The 27,112-nt window shown below is 51.0% G+C and overlaps 1 protein-coding gene across 4 annotated transcripts in view; it reads right to left on the minus strand.

Annotated features, from left to right (window-relative positions):
- Positions 1-24,889, minus strand: part of SYK (spleen associated tyrosine kinase) — a 68,124-nt gene extending 43,235 nt beyond the window's left edge. The window contains exon 1 of one of the 4 annotated variants that reach the window (XM_083817710.1): positions 24,658-24,889. The gene's annotated coding sequence lies outside the window, so the exon portion shown is untranslated. Of the gene's footprint in view, positions 1-23,463; positions 24,390-24,417; positions 24,564-24,657 lie in introns of those variants that run through there. The other 3 variants (XM_083817713.1, XM_083817711.1, XM_083817712.1) reach the window with 3 other exon arrangements.
- Between the last annotated feature and the right edge of the window lie 2,223 nt (positions 24,890-27,112).

Below are 27,112 nucleotides of genomic sequence, written 5' to 3' on the forward strand. Positions count from 1 at the left end.
ATATGCCAACACAGAAGGCATGTCCCTCATCCTCTTCCAGTCTCCCACTTCCCAGCACGAGCCCGTGGCTGTCCAAGCCCTCCGGCCAGCATCCGGCCTGCAGGTCCTGACGAACTGCATCTCGTGCAGCTGCCAGGAATGCAGGCCATGCTGACAGCCCCATCCCTGCTCTGCACCCCAGCCTGAGTGACCGAGTACTTGAACAGGTTGCCCAGAGGGGTGGCAGCGTCTCCATCCTTGGAGAACTTCAGAATATCGCCCTGACAGGGTCCTGGGCAACCTGCTCCAGGAGGCTCTGCTTGAGAAAGGGGCTGGACTACATGATCTCCAGAGGCGCCTTCCAAGCTCAGCCACTCTGTGACTCTGTGAGCCAGTAATCAGGAGACACTTTTGGACTGTGAAGGTGACTTAGGACTGGAACAGGTTGTCCACGGAGGTGGTACAGTCTCCATGCCTGGGGATATTCAAACGTCATCGGGACATGGTCCTGGGTCACCTGCTGGAGGGGAGCCTGCTGGAGTGTGGACATTTCCCAAGAGGACCTCCGGAGGTCCCTTCCACCCTCAGCCATTCTGTCCTCTCAAGGGGTTTCCCTCTGCTTTTCCCAGCACTGAGTCCTCCTCCTCTGACAGCCCTCGGAGGGACCTCTGAATCTGGGCACTGATGGGACTGAGGAGGTCAGCAGGGCTCCCTTGCCAGCATTGCTCCCCTGCCCGCTGCGTGCTGGGTCTTTGTGCTCAGGGGGCACCAGTCTCTCACCACAGGACCCAACAGGCCTGAAGATGAGAGAGTTGCCGAGAGGATGGCAATGTCCTGTGAGGCAGGCTTTCCCTCTTTGGGGAGTTTGCCATCGTTGCTGGGCAGCTTCAGTGGGCAGCCTCAGAGCCCCTGTGATGTCACCATTGCTGAATGTGACTGCGTGTGACCTCTGTATATAGCCGAGGCCGCAGGCTCTGTCCGCACTCACTTTGTCCAGGGCTCGTGCAGGCACACACGCAAGTTGTGCAGGCTCGAGCAGGACTGTGAGCGTGCTGGCCAACTCTTGGCTTTGCGGAGAGCGACAGCTGTAGACGTGAGCCAAGGCAGCCCCCGGCCAGTGCTGCTGTCCCTGCTGCCTGGCTGTGGGGTGCTGAGGGTCCCACAGAGCGACTGGCCTGTGGCTGTGGGCACGAGGAGTGTGCTGGGGCTGTGAGAAGTGCTCAAGGCTCCCAGTGCATTGCTGTGCCTTTCCTGACCACCTCCTTCAGGTACCCTGGGCTAACTCCAGCTTTGTTCGGGATGGAGCCTTGGGACTCCAGGGTCCTGGGCATGCCAGCTCTTCCCCCAGCGCTTGCTGACAGGATGCCAGAGCCCACCTTGGGCTTGAGCACTGGGCAAGTGAGGAGGACATCAAGGCTCCCCTTCCTGCTCTTCCTCCTCTTCTGCCTCACACGTCCAACAGGGTGCAGAAGCACATCCCATCCTGCCCCACTCACTTGTGTCTGCCCTGCCCCAGCTCCTGCCAAGCCCCACCTGGAGCCGCTCCACCATGAGCCGCACGTGCTCCCCCTGCCCAGGCCCTTTTGCCCAAGGCTGCACCAAAGGCTGCCAACGCTGCTTCTCAGCCCACCAGGAGCCCCCCGGGAAGCCCTTGCCACCCCTCTCCCACCGCGTTCTTGGGCTCTCCTTGCTTTCCCACGGGTAGCGCAAGGAGCACTCGGCCACTCGGCACGGCTCTCTTGGCAGGACATGGCGTCGGGTGCTGAGGAACGCCTGGAGGAGAGCAGCCCTGCTGCGAGGGGCAGCAGCAGCCAGCTGCAGCAGGCAGGGCCAGCCGAGGACGCGGCAGACTGCCCGTGCCCCATCTGCCTCGATATAATCACGGACGCTGCCTACGTGGCCCGCTGCTTCCATCGCTTCTGCTCCACCTGCATCCGACGCTGGAGCAGACAGAACAACACCTGCCCACTCTGCAGGCAGCCAATTGAGCGGGTGGTGCGCAGGGTGCCAGGACACCACGAGGAGCACAGGGTCGGCTCGTCTGCCCGCCGCACGAGGAACGGAGACAGAGAAAGGGTGCGCAGCAGATCCCCGCAGGACCGCTACAACTCGCGCGGACGGCCCACCAGCCACGGCCCCTCAGCTGGGAGGAGAGGACCTGTGGGGCCCAACCCAGCATCCCGGGGCGGCGCAGCTGCGGGGCCTGCAAATGGCGCCTCCCAGCAGGCTCGTGCACGCAGGCCTCCTCGGAGGCCTACCCCACGGCGTGCAGGGAGGCGCCCGGCCTGGCGTGTGGTTCCAGTCTTCTTCCACGTCAGAATGGAAGCAACAGGAGCTGTGCACATTGAACTCTTCTACGTGCAATAAATGCCCTGATACTTTTCCGTTGTTCTTCTGTTCTTTTTTTGTTTGTTTGTTTCAAAACCAAAAGGCTACCTCCCCTAAGGAAAACTTTCCAACTTTGTCTCCAGAGTGGAGGAAAGCCAGGGGGGAGCGTTTTGTGGTGCATACGATGGTTGCATTTAATGCATATGCCAACACAGAAGGCATGTCCCTCATCCTCTTCCAGTCTCCCACTTCCCAGCACGAGCCCGTGGCTGTCCAAGCCCTCCGGCCAGCATCCGGCCTGCAGGTCCTGACGAACTGCATCTCGTGCAGCTGCCAGGAATGCAGGCCATGCTGACAGCCCCACCCCTGCTCTGCACCCCAGCCTGAGTGACCGAGTACTTGAACAGGTTGCCCAGAGGGGTGGCAGCGTCTCCATCCTTGGAGAACTTCAGAATATCGCCCTGACAGGGTCCTGGGCAACCTGCTCCAGGAGGCTCTGCTTGAGAAAGGGGCTGGACTACATGATCTCCAGAGGCGCCTTCCAAGCTCAGCCACTCTGTGACTCTGTGAGCCAGTAATCAGGAGACACTTTTGGACTGTGAAGGTGACTTAGGACTGGAACAGGTTGTCCACGGAGGTGGTACAGTCTCCATGCCTGGGGATATTCAAACGTCATCGGGACATGGTCCTGGGTCACCTGCTGGAGGGGAGCCTGCTGGAGTGTGGACATTTCCCAAGAGGACCTCCGGAGGTCCCTTCCACCCTCAGCCATTCTGTCCTCTCAAGGGGTTTCCCTCTGCTTTTCCCAGCACTGAGTCCTCCTCCTCTGACAGCCCTCGGAGGGACCTCTGAATCTGGGCACTGATGGGACTGAGGAGGTCAGCAGGGCTCCCTTGCCAGCATTGCTCCCCTGCCCGCTGCGTGCTGGGTCTTTGTGCTCAGGGGGCACCAGTCTCTCACCACAGGACCCAACAGGCCTGAAGATGAGAGAGTTGCCGAGAGGATGGCAATGTCCTGTGAGGCAGGCTTTCCCTCTTTGGGGAGTTTGCCATCGTTGCTGGGCAGCTTCAGTGGGCAGCCTCAGAGCCCCTGTGATGTCACCATTGCTGAATGTGACTGCGTGTGACCTCTGTATATAGCCGAGGCCGCAGGCTCTGTCCGCACTCACTTTGTCCAGGGCTCGTGCAGGCACACACGCAAGTTGTGCAGGCTCGAGCAGGACTGTGAGCGTGCTGGCCAACTCTTGGCTTTGCGGAGAGCGACAGCTGTAGACGTGAGCCAAGGCAGCCCCCGGCCAGTGCTGCTGTCCCTGCTGCCTGGCTGTGGGGTGCTGAGGGTCCCACAGAGCGACTGGCCTGTGGCTGTGGGCACGAGGAGTGTGCTGGGGCTGTGAGAAGTGCTCAAGGCTCCCAGTGCATTGCTGTGCCTTTCCTGACCACCTCCTTCAGGTACCCTGGGCTAACTCCAGCTTTGTTCGGGATGGAGCCTTGGGACTCCAGGGTCCTGGGCATGCCAGCTCTTCCCCCAGCGCTTGCTGACAGGATGCCAGAGCCCACCTTGGGCTTGAGCACTGGGCAAGTGAGGAGGACATCAAGGCTCCCCTTCCTGCTCTTCCTCCTCTTCTGCCTCACACGTCCAACAGGGTGCAGAAGCACATCCCATCCTGCCCCACTCACTTGTGTCTGCCCTGCCCCAGCTCCTGCCAAGCCCCACCTGGAGCCGCTCCACCATGAGCCGCACGTGCTCCCCCTGCCCAGGCCCTTTTGCCCAAGGCTGCACCAAAGGCTGCCAACGCTGCTTCTCAGCCCACCAGGAGCCCCCCGGGAAGCCCTTGCCACCCCTCTCCCACCGCGTTCTTGGGCTCTCCTTGCTTTCCCACGGGTAGCGCAAGGAGCACTCGGCCACTCGGCACGGCTCTCTTGGCAGGACATGGCGTCGGGTGCTGAGGAACGCCTGGAGGAGAGCAGCCCTGCTGCGAGGGGCAGCAGCAGCCAGCTGCAGCAGGCAGGGCCAGCCGAGGACGCGGCAGACTGCCCGTGCCCCATCTGCCTCGATATAATCACGGACGCTGCCTACGTGGCCCGCTGCTTCCATCGCTTCTGCTCCACCTGCATCCGACGCTGGAGCAGACAGAACAACACCTGCCCACTCTGCAGGCAGCCAATTGAGCGGGTGGTGCGCAGGGTGCCAGGACACCACGAGGAGCACAGGGTCGGCTCGTCTGCCCGCCGCACGAGGAACGGAGACAGAGAAAGGGTGCGCAGCAGATCCCCGCAGGACCGCTACAACTCGCGCGGACGGCCCACCAGCCACGGCCCCTCAGCTGGGAGGAGAGGACCTGTGGGGCCCAACCCAGCATCCCGGGGCGGCGCAGCTGCGGGGCCTGCAAATGGCGCCTCCCAGCAGGCTCGTGCACGCAGGCCTCCTCGGAGGCCTACCCCACGGCGTGCAGGGAGGCGCCCGGCCTGGCGTGTGGTTCCAGTCTTCTTCCACGTCAGAATGGAAGCAACAGGAGCTGTGCACATTGAACTCTTCTACGTGCAATAAATGCCCTGATACTTTTCCGTTGTTCTTCTGTTCTTTTTTTGTTTGTTTGTTTCAAAACCAAAAGGCTACCTCCCCTAAGGAAAACTTTCCAACTTTGTCTCCAGAGTGGAGGAAAGCCAGGGGGGAGCGTTTTGTGGTGCATACGATGGTTGCATTTAATGCATATGCCAACACAGAAGGCATGTCCCTCATCCTCTTCCAGTCTCCCACTTCCCAGCACGAGCCCGTGGCTGTCCAAGCCCTCCGGCCAGCATCCGGCCTGCAGGTCCTGACGAACTGCATCTCGTGCAGCTGCCAGGAATGCAGGCCATGCTGACAGCCCCATCCCTGCTCTGCACCCCAGCCTGAGTGACCGAGTACTTGAACAGGTTGCCCAGAGGGGTGGCAGCGTCTCCATCCTTGGAGAACTTCAGAATATCGCCCTGACAGGGTCCTGGGCAACCTGCTCCAGGAGGCTCTGCTTGAGAAAGGGGCTGGACTACATGATCTCCAGAGGCGCCTTCCAAGCTCAGCCACTCTGTGACTCTGTGAGCCAGTAATCAGGAGACACTTTTGGACTGTGAAGGTGACTTAGGACTGGAACAGGTTGTCCACGGAGGTGGTACAGTCTCCATGCCTGGGGATATTCAAACGTCATCGGGACATGGTCCTGGGTCACCTGCTGGAGGGGAGCCTGCTGGAGTGTGGACATTTCCCAAGAGGACCTCCGGAGGTCCCTTCCACCCTCAGCCATTCTGTCCTCTCAAGGGGTTTCCCTCTGCTTTTCCCAGCACTGAGTCCTCCTCCTCTGACAGCCCTCGGAGGGACCTCTGAATCTGGGCACTGATGGGACTGAGGAGGTCAGCAGGGCTCCCTTGCCAGCATTGCTCCCCTGCCCGCTGCGTGCTGGGTCTTTGTGCTCAGGGGGCACCAGTCTCTCACCACAGGACCCAACAGGCCTGAAGATGAGAGAGTTGCCGAGAGGATGGCAATGTCCTGTGAGGCAGGCTTTCCCTCTTTGGGGAGTTTGCCATCGTTGCTGGGCAGCTTCAGTGGGCAGCCTCAGAGCCCCTGTGATGTCACCATTGCTGAATGTGACTGCGTGTGACCTCTGTATATAGCCGAGGCCGCAGGCTCTGTCCGCACTCACTTTGTCCAGGGCTCGTGCAGGCACACACGCAAGTTGTGCAGGCTCGAGCAGGACTGTGAGCGTGCTGGCCAACTCTTGGCTTTGCGGAGAGCGACAGCTGTAGACGCTGAGCCAAGGCAGCCCCCTGCCAGTGCTGCTGTCCCTGCTGCCTGGCTGTGGGGTGCTGAGGGTCCCACAGAGCGACTGGCCTGTGGCTGTGGGCACGAGGAGTGTGCTGGGGCTGTGAGAAGTGCTCAAGGCTCCCAGTGCATTGCTGTGCCTTTCCTGACCACCTCCTTCAGGTACCCTGGGCTAACTCCAGCTTTGTTCGGGATGGAGCCTTGGGACTCCAGGGTCCTGGGCATGCCAGCTCTTCCCCCAGCGCTTGCTGACAGGATGCCAGAGCCCACCTTGGGCTTGAGCACTGGGCAAGTGAGGAGGACATCAAGGCTCCCCTTCCTGCTCTTCCTCCTCTTCTGCCTCACACGTCCAACAGGGTGCAGAAGCACATCCCATCCTGCCCCACTCACTTGTGTCTGCCCTGCCCCAGCTCCTGCCAAGCCCCACCTGGAGCCGCTCCACCATGAGCCGCACGTGCTCCCCCTGCCCAGGCCCTTTTGCCCAAGGCTGCACCAAAGGCTGCCAACGCTGCTTCTCAGCCCACCAGGAGCCCCCCGGGAAGCCCTTGCCACCCCTCTCCCACCGCGTTCTTGGGCTCTCCTTGCTTTCCCACGGGTAGCGCAAGGAGCACTCGGCCACTCGGCACGGCTCTCTTGGCAGGACATGGCGTCGGGTGCTGAGGAACGCCTGGAGGAGAGCAGCCCTGCTGCGAGGGGCAGCAGCAGCCAGCTGCAGCAGGCAGGGCCAGCCGAGGACGCGGCAGACTGCCCGTGCCCCATCTGCCTCGATATAATCACGGACGCTGCCTACGTGGCCCGCTGCTTCCATCGCTTCTGCTCCACCTGCATCCGACGCTGGAGCAGACAGAACAACACCTGCCCACTCTGCAGGCAGCCAATTGAGCGGGTGGTGCGCAGGGTGCCAGGACACCACGAGGAGCACAGGGTCGGCTCGTCTGCCCGCCGCACGAGGAACGGAGACAGAGAAAGGGTGCGCAGCAGATCCCCGCAGGACCGCTACAACTCGCGCGGACGGCCCACCAGCCACGGCCCCTCAGCTGGGAGGAGAGGACCTGTGGGGCCCAACCCAGCATCCCGGGGCGGCGCAGCTGCGGGGCCTGCAAATGGCGCCTCCCAGCAGGCTCGTGCACGCAGGCCTCCTCGGAGGCCTACCCCACGGCGTGCAGGGAGGCGCCCGGCCTGGCGTGTGGTTCCAGTCTTCTTCCACGTCAGAATGGAAGCAACAGGAGCTGTGCACATTGAACTCTTCTACGTGCAATAAATGCCCTGATACTTTTCCGTTGTTCTTCTGTTCTTTTTTTGTTTGTTTGTTTCAAAACCAAAAGGCTACCTCCCCTAAGGAAAACTTTCCAACTTTGTCTCCAGAGTGGAGGAAAGCCAGGGGGGAGCGTTTTGTGGTGCATACGATGGTTGCATTTAATGCATATGCCAACACAGAAGGCATGTCCCTCATCCTCTTCCAGTCTCCCACTTCCCAGCACGAGCCCGTGGCTGTCCAAGCCCTCCGGCCAGCATCCGGCCTGCAGGTCCTGACGAACTGCATCTCGTGCAGCTGCCAGGAATGCAGGCCATGCTGACAGCCCCATCCCTGCTCTGCACCCCAGCCTGAGTGACCGAGTACTTGAACAGGTTGCCCAGAGGGGTGGCAGCGTCTCCATCCTTGGAGAACTTCAGAATATCGCCCTGACAGGGACCTGGGCAACCTGCTCCAGGAGGCTCTGCTTGAGAAAGGGGCTGGACTACATGATCTCCAGAGGCGCCTTCCAAGCTCAGCCACTCTGTGACTCTGTGAGCCAGTAATCAGGAGACACTTTTGGACTGTGAAGGTGACTTAGGACTGGAACAGGTTGTCCACGGAGGTGGTACAGTCTCCATGCCTGGGGATATTCAAACGTCATCGGGACATGGTCCTGGGTCACCTGCTGGAGGGGAGCCTGCTGGAGTGTGGACATTTCCCAAGAGGACCTCCGGAGGTCCCTTCCACCCTCAGCCATTCTGTCCTCTCAAGGGGTTTCCCTCTGCTTTTCCCAGCACTGAGTCCTCCTCCTCTGACAGCCCTCGGAGGGACCTCTGAATCTGGGCACTGATGGGACTGAGGAGGTCAGCAGGGCTCCCTTGCCAGCATTGCTCGCCTGCCCGCTGCGTGCTGGGTCTTTGTGCTCAGGGGGCACCAGTCTCTCACCACAGGACCCAACAGGCCTGAAGATGAGAGAGTTGCCGAGAGGATGGCAATGTCCTGTGAGGCAGGCTTTCCCTCTTTGGGGAGTTTGCCATCGTTGCTGGGCAGCTTCAGTGGGCAGCCTCAGAGCCCCCTGTGATGTCACCATTGCTGAATGTGACTGCGTGTGACCTCTGTATATAGCCGAGGCCGCAGGCTCTGTCCGCACTCACTTTGTCCAGGGCTCGTGCAGGCACACACGCAAGTTGTGCAGGCTCGAGCAGGACTGTGAGCGTGCTGGCCAACTCTTGGCTTTGCGGAGAGCGACAGCTGTAGACGCTGAGCCAAGGCAGCCCCCTGCCAGTGCTGCTGTCCCTGCTGCCTGGCTGTGGGGTGCTGAGGGTCCCACAGAGCGACTGGCCTGTGGCTGTGGGCACGAGGAGTGTGCTGGGGCTGTGAGAAGTGCTCAAGGCTCCCAGTGCATTGCTGTGCCTTTCCTGACCACCTCCTTCAGGTACCCTGGGCTAACTCCAGCTTTGTTCGGGATGGAGCCTTGGGACTCCAGGGTCCTGGGCATGCCAGCTCTTCCCCCAGCGCTTGCTGACAGGATGCCAGAGCCCACCTTGGGCTTGAGCACTGGGCAAGTGAGGAGGACATCAAGGCTCCCCTTCCTGCTCTTCCTCCTCTTCTGCCTCACACGTCCAACAGGGTGCAGAAGCACATCCCATCCTGCCCCACTCACTTGTGTCTGCCCTGCCCCAGCTCCTGCCAAGCCCCACCTGGAGCCGCTCCACCATGAGCCGCACGTGCTCCCCCTGCCCAGGCCCTTTTGCCCAAGGCTGCACCAAAGGCTGCCAACGCTGCTTCTCAGCCCACCAGGAGCCCCCCGGGAAGCCCTTGCCACCCCTCTCCCACCGCGTTCTTGGGCTCTCCTTGCTTTCCCACGGGTAGCGCAAGGAGCACTCGGCCACTCGGCACGGCTCTCTTGGCAGGACATGGCGTCGGGTGCTGAGGAACGCCTGGAGGAGAGCAGCCCTGCTGCGAGGGGCAGCAGCAGCCAGCTGCAGCAGGCAGGGCCAGCCGAGGACGCGGCAGACTGCCCGTGCCCCATCTGCCTCGATATAATCACGGACGCTGCCTACGTGGCCCGCTGCTTCCATCGCTTCTGCTCCACCTGCATCCGACGCTGGAGCAGACAGAACAACACCTGCCCACTCTGCAGGCAGCCAATTGAGCGGGTGGTGCGCAGGGTGCCAGGACACCACGAGGAGCACAGGGTCGGCTCGTCTGCCCGCCGCACGAGGAACGGAGACAGAGAAAGGGTGCGCAGCAGATCCCCGCAGGACCGCTACAACTCGCGCGGACGGCCCACCAGCCACGGCCCCTCAGCTGGGAGGAGAGGACCTGTGGGGCCCAACCCAGCATCCCGGGGCGGCGCAGCTGCGGGGCCTGCAAATGGCGCCTCCCAGCAGGCTCGTGCACGCAGGCCTCCTCGGAGGCCTACCCCACGGCGTGCAGGGAGGCGCCCGGCCTGGCGTGTGGTTCCAGTCTTCTTCCACGTCAGAATGGAAGCAACAGGAGCTGTGCACATTGAACTCTTCTACGTGCAATAAATGCCCTGATACTTTTCCGTTGTTCTTCTGTTCTTTTTTTGTTTGTTTGTTTCAAAACCAAAAGGCTACCTCCCCTAAGGAAAACTTTCCAACTTTGTCTCCAGAGTGGAGGAAAGCCAGGGGGGAGCGTTTTGTGGTGCATACGATGGTTGCATTTAATGCATATGCCAACACAGAAGGCATGTCCCTCATCCTCTTCCAGTCTCCCACTTCCCAGCACGAGCCCGTGGCTGTCCAAGCCCTCCGGCCAGCATCCGGCCTGCAGGTCCTGACGAACTGCATCTCGTGCAGCTGCCAGGAATGCAGGCCATGCTGACAGCCCCATCCCTGCTCTGCACCCCAGCCTGAGTGACCGAGTACTTGAACAGGTTGCCCAGAGGGGTGGCAGCGTCTCCATCCTTGGAGAACTTCAGAATATCGCCCTGACAGGGTCCTGGGCAACCTGCTCCAGGAGGCTCTGCTTGAGAAAGGGGCTGGACTACATGATCTCCAGAGGCGCCTTCCAAGCTCAGCCACTCTGTGACTCTGTGAGCCAGTAATCAGGAGACACTTTTGGACTGTGAAGGTGACTTAGGACTGGAACAGGTTGTCCACGGAGGTGGTACAGTCTCCATGCCTGGGGATATTCAAACGTCATCGGGACATGGTCCTGGGTCACCTGCTGGAGGGGAGCCTGCTGGAGTGTGGACATTTCCCAAGAGGACCTCCGGAGGTCCCTTCCACCCTCAGCCATTCTGTCCTCTCAAGGGGTTTCCCTCTGCTTTTCCCAGCACTGAGTCCTCCTCCTCTGACAGCCCTCGGAGGGACCTCTGAATCTGGGCACTGATGGGACTGAGGAGGTCAGCAGGGCTCCCTTGCCAGCATTGCTCGCCTGCCCGCTGCGTGCTGGGTCTTTGTGCTCAGGGGGCACCAGTCTCTCACCACAGGACCCAACAGGCCTGAAGATGAGAGAGTTGCCGAGAGGATGGCAATGTCCTGTGAGGCAGGCTTTCCCTCTTTGGGGAGTTTGCCATCGTTGCTGGGCAGCTTCAGTGGGCAGCCTCAGAGCCCCCTGTGATGTCACCATTGCTGAATGTGACTGCGTGTGACCTCTGTATATAGCCGAGGCCGCAGGCTCTGTCCGCACTCACTTTGTCCAGGGCTCGTGCAGGCACACACGCAAGTTGTGCAGGCTCGAGCAGGACTGTGAGCGTGCTGGCCAACTCTTGGCTTTGCGGAGAGCGACAGCTGTAGACGCTGAGCCAAGGCAGCCCCCGGCCAGTGCTGCTGTCCCTGCTGCCTGGCTGTGGGGTGCTGAGGGTCCCACAGAGCGACTGGCCTGTGGCTGTGGGCACGAGGAGTGTGCTGGGGCTGTGAGAAGTGCTCAAGGCTCCCAGTGCATTGCTGTGCCTTTCCTGACCACCTCCTTCAGGTACCCTGGGCTAACTCCAGCTTTGTTCGGGATGGAGCCTTGGGACTCCAGGGTCCTGGGCATGCCAGCTCTTCCCCCAGCGCTTGCTGACAGGATGCCAGAGCCCACCTTGGGCTTGAGCACTGGGCAAGTGAGGAGGACATCAAGGCTCCCCTTCCTGCTCTTCCTCCTCTTCTGCCTCACACGTCCAACAGGGTGCAGAAGCACATCCCATCCTGCCCCACTCACTTGTGTCTGCCCTGCCCCAGCTCCTGCCAAGCCCCACCTGGAGCCGCTCCACCATGAGCCGCACGTGCTCCCCCTGCCCAGGCCCTTTTGCCCAAGGCTGCACCAAAGGCTGCCAACGCTGCTTCTCAGCCCACCAGGAGCCCCCCGGGAAGCCCTTGCCACCCCTCTCCCACCGCGTTCTTGGGCTCTCCTTGCTTTCCCACGGGTAGCGCAAGGAGCACTCGGCCACTCGGCACGGCTCTCTTGGCAGGACATGGCGTCGGGTGCTGAGGAACGCCTGGAGGAGAGCAGCCCTGCTGCGAGGGGCAGCAGCAGCCAGCTGCAGCAGGCAGGGCCAGCCGAGGACGCGGCAGACTGCCCGTGCCCCATCTGCCTCGATATAATCACGGACGCTGCCTACGTGGCCCGCTGCTTCCATCGCTTCTGCTCCACCTGCATCCGACGCTGGAGCAGACAGAACAACACCTGCCCACTCTGCAGGCAGCCAATTGAGCGGGTGGTGCGCAGGGTGCCAGGACACCACGAGGAGCACAGGGTCGGCTCGTCTGCCCGCCGCACGAGGAACGGAGACAGAGAAAGGGTGCGCAGCAGATCCCCGCAGGACCGCTACAACTCGCGCGGACGGCCCACCAGCCACGGCCCCTCAGCTGGGAGGAGAGGACCTGTGGGGCCCAACCCAGCATCCCGGGGCGGCGCAGCTGCGGGGCCTGCAAATGGCGCCTCCCAGCAGGCTCGTGCACGCAGGCCTCCTCGGAGGCCTACCCCACGGCGTGCAGGGAGGCGCCCGGCCTGGCGTGTGGTTCCAGTCTTCTTCCACGTCAGAATGGAAGCAACAGGAGCTGTGCACATTGAACTCTTCTACGTGCAATAAATGCCCTGATACTTTTCCGTTGTTCTTCTGTTCTTTTTTTGTTTGTTTGTTTCAAAACCAAAAGGCTACCTCCCCTAAGGAAAACTTTCCAACTTTGTCTCCAGAGTGGAGGAAAGCCAGGGGGGAGCGTTTTGTGGTGCATACGATGGTTGCATTTAATGCATATGCCAACACAGAAGGCATGTCCCTCATCCTCTTCCAGTCTCCCACTTCCCAGCACGAGCCCGTGGCTGTCCAAGCCCTCCGGCCAGCATCCGGCCTGCAGGTCCTGACGAACTGCATCTCGTGCAGCTGCCAGGAATGCAGGCCATGCTGACAGCCCCATCCCTGCTCTGCACCCCAGCCTGAGTGACCGAGTACTTGAACAGGTTGCCCAGAGGGGTGGCAGCGTCTCCATCCTTGGAGAACTTCAGAATATCGCCCTGACAGGGTCCTGGGCAACCTGCTCCAGGAGGCTCTGCTTGAGAAAGGGGCTGGACTACATGATCTCCAGAGGCCCCTGCCAAGCTCAGCCACTCTGTGACTCTGTGAGCCAGTAATCAGGAGACACTTTTGGACTGTGAAGGTGACTTAGGACTGGAACAGGTTGTCCACGGAGGTGGTACAGTCTCCATGCCTGGGGATATTCAAACGTCATCGGGACATGGTCCTGGGTCACCTGCTGGAGGGGAGCCTGCTGGAGTGTGGACATTTCCCAAGAGGACCTCCGGAGGTCCCTTCCACCCTCAGGGATTCTGCCCTGCAAAGGTATTTCCTTCTGCCTTTCCCAGCATTAAGTCCTTCTTCCCTGATATCCATCAGAGGAGGGTTTATTAGGAGATTGATATTTGGCAATTGGATTAATCATTCTTCTTTACTCATTTCATCCACCGTACTACTCTGTCTCTTAAGGTTGGACTAGATGATCTCATATACATTTTCAAAACCTAAATGATTTTATATGATTTTATGACCATGTTTCTAGAAGCAGTCAGTGTATGGATGTTTGAAAAAAGAAATTTAAATACAATTAAATGTATTTTTATTTTCAATACTCTTTTCTTTTTAGTTTTTATTATTGAACTGCATGTAAATGTCTCCTTGAAATACCAAACTGCTCTGTGAATGTGCCCTGGATTCCTATGAATTGATACACTACAGTCTTTAAGCAATAATCCTGGACCGTCCCTTTTGGCTTTCTCTTGCTCTGTCTTCCAAATTATTACCAATACAAGTACTTTCAGCTTCCTTGTAATCCAATACCTACTGGATAGGTAGGAAGCACATACTTCAGCTATGGACTAGTTATAGGCTTAAAACAAACAGATACATGTTGAATTCACGTTTTCATGTAATGGAGACACTTTGTTGGCTTGTTCTCCTCCGTAGGCATTCATTTATTCCCACAAATTATTTGTTGGACTCTTCATGAGACCCTCTCCACTGAGAAATTAGGTCAAAATTAAAACATTATCAGGAAGACAGTTACAGGATAGTGATTGCATAAGACAGTCCCTTCAGAAAACTAGGCAAAAAATAGTTGAAATGTGATCTAGCAGTTCACAGCAAATCCAGAATTCTCCAAAGCACGGGAAATACCATAAAAGCTAAAGTAGGCTCTGAAACCCCAGCAGAACAATGGCATCTACCCATCTATAGGGCAGATGTGTATTTGCAGGATCAGGCTGTATGTAATATCTCAGAATTACACAGAATATTTATTCAGGAAGTCTTCATTCTTTAGTAAACTTCAGTTACTACAAAGCAGTAAAATACATTTCCTCCTTAACATGCTGGGTGCTATGAGCTAAAGTCATAATCAAGACTTTTACGATTCTGAGAGGAAGACTGTGGGCAATAATGCATTCTTGGCACAACAGACACCTCTGTAAGCCAATTAATTTTTTCCTCGTAGAAGGTTCTTCCAATACAGTGAATGACAGAGGAAAAAAAAAATCAGTTCCAGGTGCAAGAAGTCTTTCTTTCACTTTGCTTTCATTGTCATACCTACAAGCTGACCTCCCCACAAAAAGACAACAACAAACATATTGAAGCAAAGTCATCCAGGCTAGAAGCCTATCCTCACTCAAAGACAGGTGCTTCTCACCTAGGCCAAAATATAAGAGAAGTAACATGTATGTTTAATTGTGCTCCCTATGCCCTAAATTAAATTTATTCACAACTCATTGTAATGAGAAAAAATTAAGCAACATCTTTGGATTCCCCTCTTCACCTGGCTTCTTTAGGCATCCTTCTGATGGTACCCAAGAGAACACAAACTTTCTCTTAGGAAGGCTGCATGGCTATGACAAGACCTAGAGTACAGGCAAATGTTCTACTGTTTAAAACTTTCCAGTAAGAGTTTTCTGTTCTATGATTTTATTTTTTTTTTCAAACAATGTTTCTATGCTATGACTAATGCCCTCCTGTAATGGATTAATTTTAAAATATTGTATTCCCTTTTTACCAGTTTATAGATTCTAGAATAGGAAAAAAAAATCTACTTGTTAAAAAGCAGGTTAGTGTTGATGGATTTGAGACACGGTTTCTTTACCCCCTCTAATATACGAAGAACAATCAGTGTTTGACAACACCGGAAGATGTTTGGACTGATGTAGTGCCCCACGGACGTGCAAGGAGACAAATATACACACAAATCATTAGATAATGTTTAAAAACTTCAAATTTGGAAGAATTTCTGAGTTTGAGATGGCTGTTTTCTTTGCCTGGACCTTCACATTTTGCCTTCATTTCTGGAGTTTAATGTCCTTCTAGTAAGATAGTAGAAGTATTTTGATTCACTTTTTTTCCCTCCTCTCAGTTTCTCCAGAGGACATATAATTCTGAGCTCACCGAGTTAGCACAGTTACAAATGTGAGGCTCTGATATGGAGATTCAGTCCCCAAAGGCTGAAGGAAGTACGTGAGAGATGTACTTGACTGTAGAGGCTCTGTAGTACATCTCTCCCCATAGCCATGAAATTTGACTTTTAAGGAAGCTAAAATGCAAACAAAGATCGTAGTTATCTAATATGTGGGGGGGGTGGGGGGGGAAAGGTATTATGCAAATACATAGGAAAATCAGTTACGCACTTCCCTTTGGGTAACTTCCTCATCAGTATTGCAGAGAGTGGGTGCTCCAGACATAATACACAAGTTTAGCATCTCAGCCCTTTCATCCATGGAGAGAGGTGGAACAATCTTACAAAACAGAGGAGCGAAACTTAGGAAAACACACCTTGAAAGTGTTTGAAAAAATCTGTGCTGATCATGCACATACCCATAGCTTACTCCTCTTTAATCTGTTATGTTTAGACAAGGATAAGGCTAAAATAATTGTGTTATTGAAAGGTTTTCTTAGCAGTGAGCACAGTGTTACTGAGGTATTGATCTCCACTGTACGTAAAAAATAATAAATAGGAATATGAATCTCACTACAAAGACCAAACAAGGATATGGAAGGAGACTTAGGGTCAGCCAAGTGATCACTGTACTCATCCAACTATAAAAAGAGTAAAAAGGACTGAATTATGACAAAAGATCAAAAGACATGCAATGGTGAAACAGAGCTCTGAGTAAGCTCTTTATTTGAATAGAGTAAATTTTTCCATTCCTTTGTTTTTCAAAGTAATATTCTGTGGGCAGTCAAGGAAGTAAGGAAGTATAGTTCAGAGTAAATGTCTTCCTCATGGTCAAGCCATAAGAAATACTTACTAGACAGAATGATGAAAATACAGTACAACAATTTGTTCTAGCACAGGGTGATACTTTGAACACCTAACTTGAAACTTCAACAGTTCTCTGATTATACAGAGGAAAAAAAATAAAACTGCCACCTCCAGTGGCGGTTTGGACTGGACATTACGAAAAATTTCTTGATTCTGAGGGTGGTCAAACACTGTAACAGGCTTCCTAGCAAGGTGGTTGATGCCCCAAGCCTGTTATTATTCAAGAGGCTTTTTGACAATGGGCTCGTTAATATTCTTTAACCTTGTTTAGCCCTGAAGTGCTTAGGTAGTTGGACTAGATGGTTTTTGAAGGTCTCTTCCAACTGAACTGTTCTGTATCTAAGATATATAATATAGTAGCTTTGAGACCAGAAGATTTTTCTGCTGAGCAGTTCACAACCTGGGTCTAACAATACCATTAGTAACAAGTGGGATTGTCCATCTGTGCCAGGTTGTGTGTGTTCTCATGATTCTGAATGTCAGTGGCCTTGCTATCAGCTTTCTCATCTTAAGTAAAAACAGTGTTTGCGCCAGTTAATGTAACTCCTCAGCATTTTGGCCACATGAGAACAAAAAACTGCTTGTTGAACAAGTTATACTTCATCTATCAGGTTTAGAGTAAACACCAGTTATCTACTCCTTTGTACCAGAGTCATTCATCCAAAGAACTGAAAAAAAATCACAAACACTTAAAAGTATTACCAGCTTAAAAAAAAAAAGCTGTCATTTTAGAAATATTTTTGTTTGGTTGTGCTTTCCAGAGTCATTTCGATTTGTACTGAAGATGATTAGATAGATGTTTTTATCTACACTGAAACATGACAGAAAAGCCTTCAGTTATTTGAAACTGCATCTGACACTCTGATATCATCAGATGACTCCAGGCACTATAGCTAGTGAAATATTTCCTGAGGAAATATTACTTGACTTGGCAGCACTATTACTGTCCTATTACAAGGCAAACAGATGCTTAGAAAAAGCACCATGTATGTTATTCAGGGTCTTCCTATGCTCACAGTATGAATTCTAAAACAAGCAAACAAACAAAATGGAATTTTTTCTGGTGCTCACAAAATGTCCTTTGCTGCCTTCCATGAGCTTCTGTACTTAGGCTATGGAGAGCCATTGCTCACTAAAAAAAAAACATCCTTCACTGATGCAACGTTATCTGTTGTCTCTCTTCCACAACACATCCCTTTTCAAACTCTCCTGTCTTTGGAAAAATATTCACATCTCACAGTTTTCCTCTAAAAGCATTTTTATACTTTGAACTTTAAAATGCTCAGAATGTTACTGAAAAGAAATAAATAAATACCGCCAGACATTTGTGGATTATTCTTTCTCTTGAAATAGAAACTGTCATTTTTACACATATTTAAACAAATAAACAAAGCTTTCTCTTTTTGTTTTTCTTTAGGAAAAAAGAAAAAAGAAAAAAAAAATCACAAAAATATAAACACCTCCTTTCCCCTTCTTACCATGCTCTGCTAGTCATTATTTCTTTGCCTCCTTTGCCAGGGAGCTTATGCTGTCACAAATGCAACGATTGCCTCTGGCTAAGGATGCCTCCTGTCAAAGCAAGCATTCCTATCTTAAAACAGGTAGCATCGTTTGTATAGAAGCATGCTCCCTTTGGGGCAAAGTAGTTTACTTTGATCAGTACCCGTTAATCCACTATACAAAAAAGTGGACTCACTAGGAATTTGCTAATATTCAAAGGAAAGCATTCAAGATATCCCAGACAGACCCTTGTCTAGTCCCCTGAGAAACAGTTTTCCTCCTGTGACAAGATGTGAACAGACCTTTTTGGGCACAGCTTGCCCTTCACCAACACAGATGCTTGGGAAAAGCACCATGTATACTATTCAGGGGTGTCCTATGCTCACTGTATGAATTCTAAAACAAACAAACAAACAAACAAAATGTAATTTGTCCCACCAGCTGTGGGCTCTTCAGTGACTACAGAAGAGTACGTGGTTAACTGTCTCTTCTCAAAGCTGACAAAAAAGCCTGGGCAGGGGAGCACTTAGAAAACTGTATTTGGGGAGCCAAAAGCTACCTCTAAGTACTTGAGCTACTGAACTGATATATAAAGTTCTTTTATTTTTTATATAAAGTTCTTCTCTTTTTGTTTGTTTGTGTGTTTGTTTGTTTATTTCATGTTTAGTGCCTTTCCAGAAATAATAGCACTCAAACAGGAGAAAGTAAAGCACCTTTACATACCCTAGAGGCTATCACTGCTGCTAGACAGAGCTGTGAAATGAACATATAAAGTCATTGAGAACATGTGAAGAGCAAAACAAAAATATTATCAGTCTACTTGCAAGAAGAATTGCTAAAAATAACTGGAACTTCCCATCCAATGGCCTGGGTATTTTCAGGTTCAATGACAGAGTGACACTGAGCATGTCAGCATAGCACGTTTCCAGATGGAATATATTCTTTTTACAGAAGACTTGGGTTGTAATCCAGAGACTGCTACAACAAAATAGTTATGAGCAAGAAGTCACAGTAAGACCAAAACACATCAAAATGTCACTAAACTTTTTAAAAATACTTCCCTTCCCCCTCTCTCTTGCCCCCCCACCCCCCACCTCCACCCTCTTTTTTTTTGGTCTCTTTTTCTCTTTCTTGGGGAGGGGTGGTCAGAGGGGAAGAGGTGGTAATGTGGTATTAGTTTACACAGCTAGACTGCCAACATTAAGGGTCAGTTTCTTAAATAAAATCTATTGAATAATTTTCTAATTAGAAGCCAGATCAAAGGAAGGCTTCTCCAAAAATAGTATCTTCCAGAAATGGGGCCAGCTCTTCCTAGCTAGCATTTAGGAAGACACATACATTAGAAAGGTAGTCTACATAGTGAAAATACTACCAATCAGCACATCATTGAATCAACAGTCCAGTCTAAGAGACAGCAAACACTTTTAGCTAGCGAACAACCAGTTGGATGAACTGTACCCTTACCTCTCACATAAAACATGAGAATGTTCGAGAACTGCAATGCAGAGAGGGATGAGCCCTCTCCTTCCTCCCGCAGAGGAAGCCCATTTGCAGCACCTGGACCAGTGAAAGACTCTCAACAAGGCACGTTTATCACTCTGGGCAGAGAGAGGATGCACCTGGCCTCAACACGTTCTGGGCCAACAGGCAGTATTTCCCTAGCTCTTGCATGACAAACTGCCAATCTGGAAAAAAATAGCTCATAGTCAGGCTTCTTTACTCATGGTGTACAGTCCTCTGTGCAATGTCAGTGATTACACTGCCAAATGGTCCAGTGGTGGTAGTTGATACAGCAGGCTAACAGAAAACTGCATCTTTTGCAGAAAGAGGGCTCTGGTGGATTTGAATTCACTGTTCCTCTGCTGTATATTTTCCTGCACTTCCTTGCACCTGACCAGATCTTTGTTACCACCTACTCTGGACTTGCTTCAACAAGTCTTCTTATGCAGGGGGTTCCAGAATTAAATGCAGTACACCAGATGGGGTCTCATTGGAGCAAAGTAGAAAGGAAGAATCATCTCCCTCACCCTGCTGGCCACACTTCTGGTGTGTCTCAGGATATGGTTGGCTTTCTGGGCTACAAGTGCATATTGACAGCTCATGCTGAGCTTCTTATGAATCAAGACTCCTAAGTCCTTCTCCTCAGGGCTGCTTTCAATCCGTTCTCCGCCCACTTTGTATGTGTGCTTGGTATAGTCCCAGCCCAGAAGCAGGACCTTGCACTTGACCTTGCTGAATGCCACGAGGTTCGCACAGGCCCACCTCTCAAGCCTGTCCAGGTCCCTCTGGATGGCATCCCTTCCCTCCAGCATGTCGACTGCACCGCACGTCTTGGTGTGATTCTTAGAAATTTGCATGATGATCCCCTAATTCAAAAGACAGCTAATCCTACTGCCTGATTTACAAAAATAATCCTTACTTAAACATCTGATTGGTTTTACTAAATTTTGAGCAAAATATCATGTATTCTTTGATATACAGTTGTAAGTTCTAACACTGTATGTCAAAGAGAGACTACATTAATGTTGCTTCCTTCACCTACGTTCCCTGTATTTCAGATATTGGAGACCTTCACTTTGCCAAAGTCTTGCTTTAGTGTTTACATACAGTGAACTTGTTTTCTTGATTTGCATTACCAAAGTTGGGCTGAGTTTCCCAGAGTTGGAACCTATCCATAATCACCTGCTTAGAACACCCGCCAGCTTGCTTTTGTGTTCGTTCCAAATAATATGTTAAAAAGGGGGGTTCAGTTCAAATTTTCCTGTGCCATGTTTTTAAAGAGGTTGAAAGAAATCTGTCTTTATAGTAAGTTTCTAGCCACAGTTTTTCAATCTAAATTAAGAAGCCAACTTTTCAGGCAACCCTACCAAAAATCAAGAAATACCGTTTCTAAAAAACATTACGACATTGTTTTTAACTAAGATTAACTCTGCTGAAATTTGTCGAGCCAATTGTGAAATCTGAACAAGAATTTTTAAAAGCAGAACTTCACACTTGGTGATCAGCAGTGACATCCATTTTAACATTTTAGCTCATCATCCTAAAGTCTAATTCTGCTCTCAGATACACTTGCTTTAACTAAGAGAAATCCCACAGGCTTTTGCATGTTTTAGACTCTGTGGTCTAAAAAATAAAGAGTTTTTCCTTTTCTCACTTACTTCATCATCTAGTCCAAGGAAAGGAGAATAATAAGAGAGACTATGCAGGAGGATGGCTGCAGGACAGCTGTGGCTGATGCGTTCAGTGTTGATCCCTGGTCCTTTTACTCATTTCACTGAATCTGTTTCTTAAGATATGAATTTTTAAGTATTAAAAAAAAAAAAAAAGTCAAACTCTATTTTTGTTTACTTTATAACGTTAAAATATTTAGTTGATTGTGCACCCATTTCCCTGGTATATATATTCTACTCTAACACTTCCTGCCTGTGTTTTCTCCAGCTACCTCCAACCACAATTGTGATTCCTGCATTCCTGTAACTTCAGCTCCATCCCCAGCCTAGGAGTTACTGTGTGGATTTATGAGGCTGGATTTACATATTAGTGCCTCAAATCCTACTTTTTTACAAAAGCTTTTTGTGCCTCTGATATATTTACTAAGCATCAGCTCTGAAATACTCCCTGTACTGTCTCCTTGCATTTTGAAAGGAAGAGAAATTGCTGTACATATTAGGATTTATCCATCCAAGACACCTGGCATCCCATACCTGTCCTGAAGAACACTGTCCCAAGGCAAGGAAAGACAAAGCCAGACAAATGGCAAGGTAGTTCTAGCCATTTAAATTAACATATTTCCAACATAAGCTAGTTACAAACTGACTGATAGTGAAACTGCACAAAGTAGTACTCTGTATCATACTTCTGCATGCTTGCTATTTAGATTCTAACACTTGCTAAATTTGTAGTTGCTCTGGTACCCGGTAAAGCGGAAAGGCTTGCAGCATCTTGCAAATACTGGGGTGTCCTTAGAACGTGAGGATCCCAGCAGGTCTCAAAAACATTCTCCCTTTCTTTCCTTTCAACAAACACATTTAAAGAAGTGGTCACTTAGTCATTGTACGTACAGGGACAGGAAGTTATGACCTAAATTTAGCTTTGGAATGTAAAGACAAGCTACAAAGTTTTATTTTATTTCTCTGAGGCAGGTGTCAAACATATCAATTATCCATTCCTCCAGCAATATCTGTATTCCACTGGTTTGATGCAGGAGCATAAAGGCTCCTTCACACTTCTTGCACTTGCAACGCTCATGTTTCCTCGTTGCCCCAACAAGCAACACAGAAGTCGGTGTCCAAGGGTTTTCTTTTGCTTAATTTTACGCCTCCATGTTACCCTGTATCATGAAATTAAAAGCTACATGACACTACCTATGTAACCTTCCTGCTGAAACCTGAAATTACAGGCTGAAAATGCAGATGATAACCATGAATTTTGTGATAAAATTATTTTTATTACACTCAAAATAAATACTAATAATTGTGTATTTTACTACCCTTTGCAGTGTAAGAGGATCCTGCAAAACCCAGGGTTTCTCTTTTTCTCTTGAGAGAAAACAAAATGCTTAACTGAGGCTGCAAAAATTTTTAATGTTTCTTTGTCAAAGTGGAGCAAATATTAGGAATGTTTATCTGTACAAGCATTCCTAGAAATGCCAGCTAAAACATCAAAAAGTGAGCTAATGTAACCTCTGTCCCCAAGATCTTAGTTTGTCAAAGACAAGCAAAAATACTGTTAAATTGGATTATGAAACTGTTTCTCTGCAATAAATTGCTTTTTTTTTTTTTGCCTTTTTTTTTTTTTCCTCCTAAGTTAGAAATTAAGAAGCTGATCCTGCAAACCCTTGCAAGGTGAAATGTTTTCATTCTTATGACTGAACCTTATTACTCATGCTCACAAACATCTTCATCTTCTAAAAAGGACTCTTCACTCTAGATCCAAAGACGTGGGTAGCCTGAGTGGTACACATATGTTTGTCCCAAGTCAGGAACTCACACAAGCACATGATTATCTCTAAGTACAAAAGAAACAATTTAAATAGATCATTGGGATGATTTTTCTGTAATTATTACTCATATTCAAAGATATTTATTGTATTCCTTGTAATTAAGATATAAAACATACTAGATCCCATTTTCAGCTCTGTTACTCTGCAGCTAAACATTCAGCTGATGTGCACACAACAGATCTCCAGGCACTGATCAAAAAAGCTAAAGATACAAAGTCCACAAAGCTAAAAAAAAAAAAAAAAAAGGAAAACACTCTCAATTTTCAGTTGGTACAGATGCAAACACAACTGCTTACAGCCATAACATTCTAACCCATTCTAACCAGGAATGCCAGCAGCAGACTCATTGCTTTCTGCTAAATACTGCATATTGTAAAAGCATTTAGGAAGGAAAAAAAATAAAAAATAAAAAAGTAAAAATTATGATTGTGATCCCACAACCTCTAAACACAACATACATTTGAGAAGTAACTTCTCTCACTCCTAATGCCTCTGGCAGAACAGATCCAAAAGAAAGGATGGGAGACTGTGGTTACATCCCCATATAATATTTTTTGTTATCAGTATCTTCACAGGTGCTTAAATCCAGCTTATAATTTTACCATCAGTCTTCTAAAATGTTATTTTGTTCTCAACATAACCTGCCATCTGCTTCTAAACACAATTTTCTTTTTCTGTCTTTATGCAACTTTGGGTCGAGTCCTGCACTTGTGTCAGAACCACAGTGTGAAAATGGAAGAGCAGCACAGTTCACCCTTCATTTTATGGTGTTAACATTTTTAAAAAGAAGCAAAACCAGAACGTTTCAAAAGTATTTCGTTGGGATTTTGCAGTTATTTCAAGTGAATTTGAAATTTGAGGCAATTACTTACCTCTACCTACTTCAGTCTTTTGCGGGCATGTTAACTGATTCCAAACCCTTCAGTTCAAACTATTTTGTCTTCACCAAACCATAATCTTTCTCCCCCACAGGAAAACTGTTAGAATATAAAGAACATTCAAACTTCCTTATTTGTCTGTCTATCGCTCAATGCTCAACAGAGGGATAAAAAAAAAAAAAAAGTCATAGTTCCTCTAAGTGGGCTGCCTCAATGTGCTGCACTCTGCTGTAGTTTACGGCCTCCACGCCTGTAAAAATATGCAGCTTTAGATGCTGATACTGGCTCTGCACCGGATGACTGTGCCCATGGATTAGGCGGCAGATTCAGCCCAAAGTGTCAGGAGACCTAAGCTTCTTCGGACAAAAAGAGCATGAAAGAAACTCAACAGAAAACAACATTAAAAGGTAAATAAATCAGGAGCAGATCATTCCCTTAAAAGGAACAATTCTGTTTTAAAATGGAAGTATTTTACAATGTATCACGCGATCTGGCCAAACTGGGACTCCGTTAGCCACATCTGGTAGAGTCAGTGCCGCTTAACAGAAGTATTGCTCAGCTTCGGCCCCAATAACATCACTTCAACCAGCACAAAATTTAAGCAGTACGGCGGTAAAGAAGAAAATTAAATGAATGTTGGCACACTCAAGAAGTGATCAGCAATGAGTTGGTCATCAGGCCCGCAGTACCCCGCTTTCAACACTTCTAGTAACACTCTATGGTTGCTTTGTCAGAAACAAAATCAGGAAGTTTGATAAGAAAGAAGCCCGTTTTTAGAGACATTTTGTTGGGTGTCTAGCCTTTGCCGTATCATGCACCACTCAGAAGCCCTACAGCCGCTCCCTGTTGTACAAATTTCGCTCTGTTTAAAACCCATCTCCACCTGGGCTTAGATAAATCTGTTTTTCCGCGTTGAAATTCCAGATTTGCCGGCACAGCGCTCTGTACCTTTTCCACCGACGTCTCCAGCCGGCGCATCGTCCGGAGCCCCGTTTGCCGGCCGCTACCTCCCGACGGGCGACACAGGTGCCGGGGCCCCGCAGCCCCCCGTCCCCCCTCTCTCCTCCAACCTCCCTCTGCCCGGAGCGGGGCTGGATGCCCCACACACCGCCCCCCACACCGCCCCCCACACCGCCCCGCACCGCCCGGCGGAGCGGCCGCCCCTTCAGCCCCTGCCCCGCTGCTCACCGCCGCTCGCTCGGGCGCCGCCGCCGCCGCCTCCTGCCGCTGCCGCCGGGAGCAGAGCGGGGCAGGGCGGCTTCCCCGGGCCGTGCCGAGCCGTGCCGGGCCGTGCCGGGCCGCCGAAGCGCCGGGAGCGTGGCTGGACCCGCGCTGGTCTCCGCGGGAGCCGCCCCTTCCTCGTTTTCTCTCGCAGCCCCGGCCACTTCCTCAAGGGGTGTCTGTCTGTCTGTCTGTCTGCCTGCGCGCTCGCCCTCCTCCGGCACGGCCGCTGCCGCCGTGCCCCGGACCCCTGCCCCGGGCACGGCTCGGCACGGCCCCGGACCCCGCGGGGCTCAGCTCCGCTCCCGGCGTGAAGGAGCCGGGGGCGATAAACGTGGGAGAAAAGGAATAAAAAGGAATGGTGGAGTCCTGTGTGCTTCAGGACCTTGGTGGGTTTTGGAGGAGAAAATCGCTTTTGGAGGGGGGAAACAGTTTCCCACCGAAGCAACGCAGGGGCCTGCCATAGGACGGCATCTCCCCTTCGTCCTGTATTTCACTCAAAATGTATTTCAATCAAAAACATGTTCTAGTTTTGTAGCCGCTCCTGGTGTGGAGGAGGCTCCCCTGCCTCAAAACACAGTTAAAGGAAGCTCCCTTCTCAAAACCTCCTCTGCACCCCGAGTGGTGGAGAGCCAATTCCCACACAGGTGGCCCAATGCAGCTGAAAGGTGACAACCATCCTTCTCCAGGGATGAAGTGATCCTGGGAGGGCGAGTGGCACAAGTGTCCTCCGACTCAGCCAAGGCAGCACGTCACCATCAGCTGTGACTGCACGGTGGGGCATCCAGCCTGTCCGTGGTGGGCAGTGCCACTGGGACGTGAAGCCTGTCTCAGTATTACAGCAGCGGGGGGCACAAACCTTATCTTCTATGAGGAAACAGTGGCTCTCTTTTCTCATTGCAAGATGGACCGCATCCCTTATAGTTAGTAAGGCTGCCAAAGTACAAAAGCCTCATGTCTCGTATCGGTTAAAAAGGTCTCTGTTTTTGCTCTGTTTCAGTGAAGGACTTGGTAATTGCTTTAGGGTAGATATCTATCATATTGGCACTGCCTACATGCTAGAAGAAAAATAAATAAATACATAAATAAAATTTAAAAAGCCTGATTCTTGGACATGTTTTGATGGTGTGGCTCTTTTCCTAACAACATCCAAGTGTGAACAGGGCATAATGTGCAGGAAACAGCTTTTAGAGAGTCATTACAGTGCTATGAACTCGTTTTTAAGTAGAAGTCTCAAATTGGTAAAATATCATAAATACTTCATGACTTCAAATTATACATGAGCAAGTGTACTGGACCTGCCCAGAGTGGATTTAACTTTATTCATAGCAGGCAATATGGTGCCGCGTCTGGCATTTTGACTAAAACAGTATCAGCAACACACTGCCCTTTTGACTGTTGCTGGACACTGCATGCACAGCGTTGGGGCTTTCTGTGTTTCCCACTCTGGCCCCATCCCCGTCGAGCAGGCAAGCAGTGGGCAGTAAGAGGAGGGAACACAGATGGGACAGCTGACCTCAATGGACCAAAGGAATATTCCATACCATACCCAGCAATCGGCACGGGGGTAGATGGAGAAGGGCAGGGGGCAGTGCTGTCTTCTGAGGTGGATACTGCTCGGAGACTGCCTGGGCATCGCTCTGCTTGTGGGAGGTGACATGACTGCTCATTGTCCCGCTCCTTTGGTGTATGGCTGTCCTCTTTAGGAAGCCAGTAACCAATAACGTAAAATAATTCTTCTCTTTGGGGAAGGGGAGGGGGAAATTTATGTCTGGCAAAACAGCTCTGAACAAGTTATGTCTAATGCTTCTGGAGTGATTCAGTAGATCTGTGGAATCTCCTGCCCAGTATGAACGCATTCAGTAGAAACCAATAGCTTCTTCGTAGCCTCCCACTAGCAGTCTCCATACAACAACTGCAATCATTTAGTTTGTAATCCTCCATACTTTTTGTGAACATCTGAGGAAGTTTTGATGCTTAGTTTCTAACAAATACAATTTGAAAGACATCTGCTTTCTGAGGACACGCCTGTTTCCTTAATACATCTACTGTGGTGGGAGGCTTTGCAACCACACGACCATGTGCCATATCAACCAATGCTAGGTGGGGGAGCTGGAGCCTGGGAAAAATGCCATGACTCTTTATGGTGAAACTTTATGCTTAAAGCTGAATTTAACTTTTAGTCCAGCTACTAACTGTAGACAAAGTCTGGATTAAAAAAAAAAAAAAACAAAACTTCAGACCGTTTCTTACATACCGTGACACTGTTGCAGTCATCAGCTGGCCTGGCATTTCCACATATGATCTGGCAGAATTTCCTGCCTAGTGACAGCAATTCAGATGACCTCTTGAACTCACAGGGCCTAAGAAGTGGAAGCAGAGGGGTATTGCTGTCAATGATGAAATTTATTCTACTAGTTTG

The sequence above is a fragment of the Anser anser genome (assembly GCF_964211835.1).
Source record: "Anser anser genome assembly, chromosome: Z".
Taxonomy (NCBI): domain Eukaryota; kingdom Metazoa; phylum Chordata; class Aves; order Anseriformes; family Anatidae; genus Anser; species Anser anser.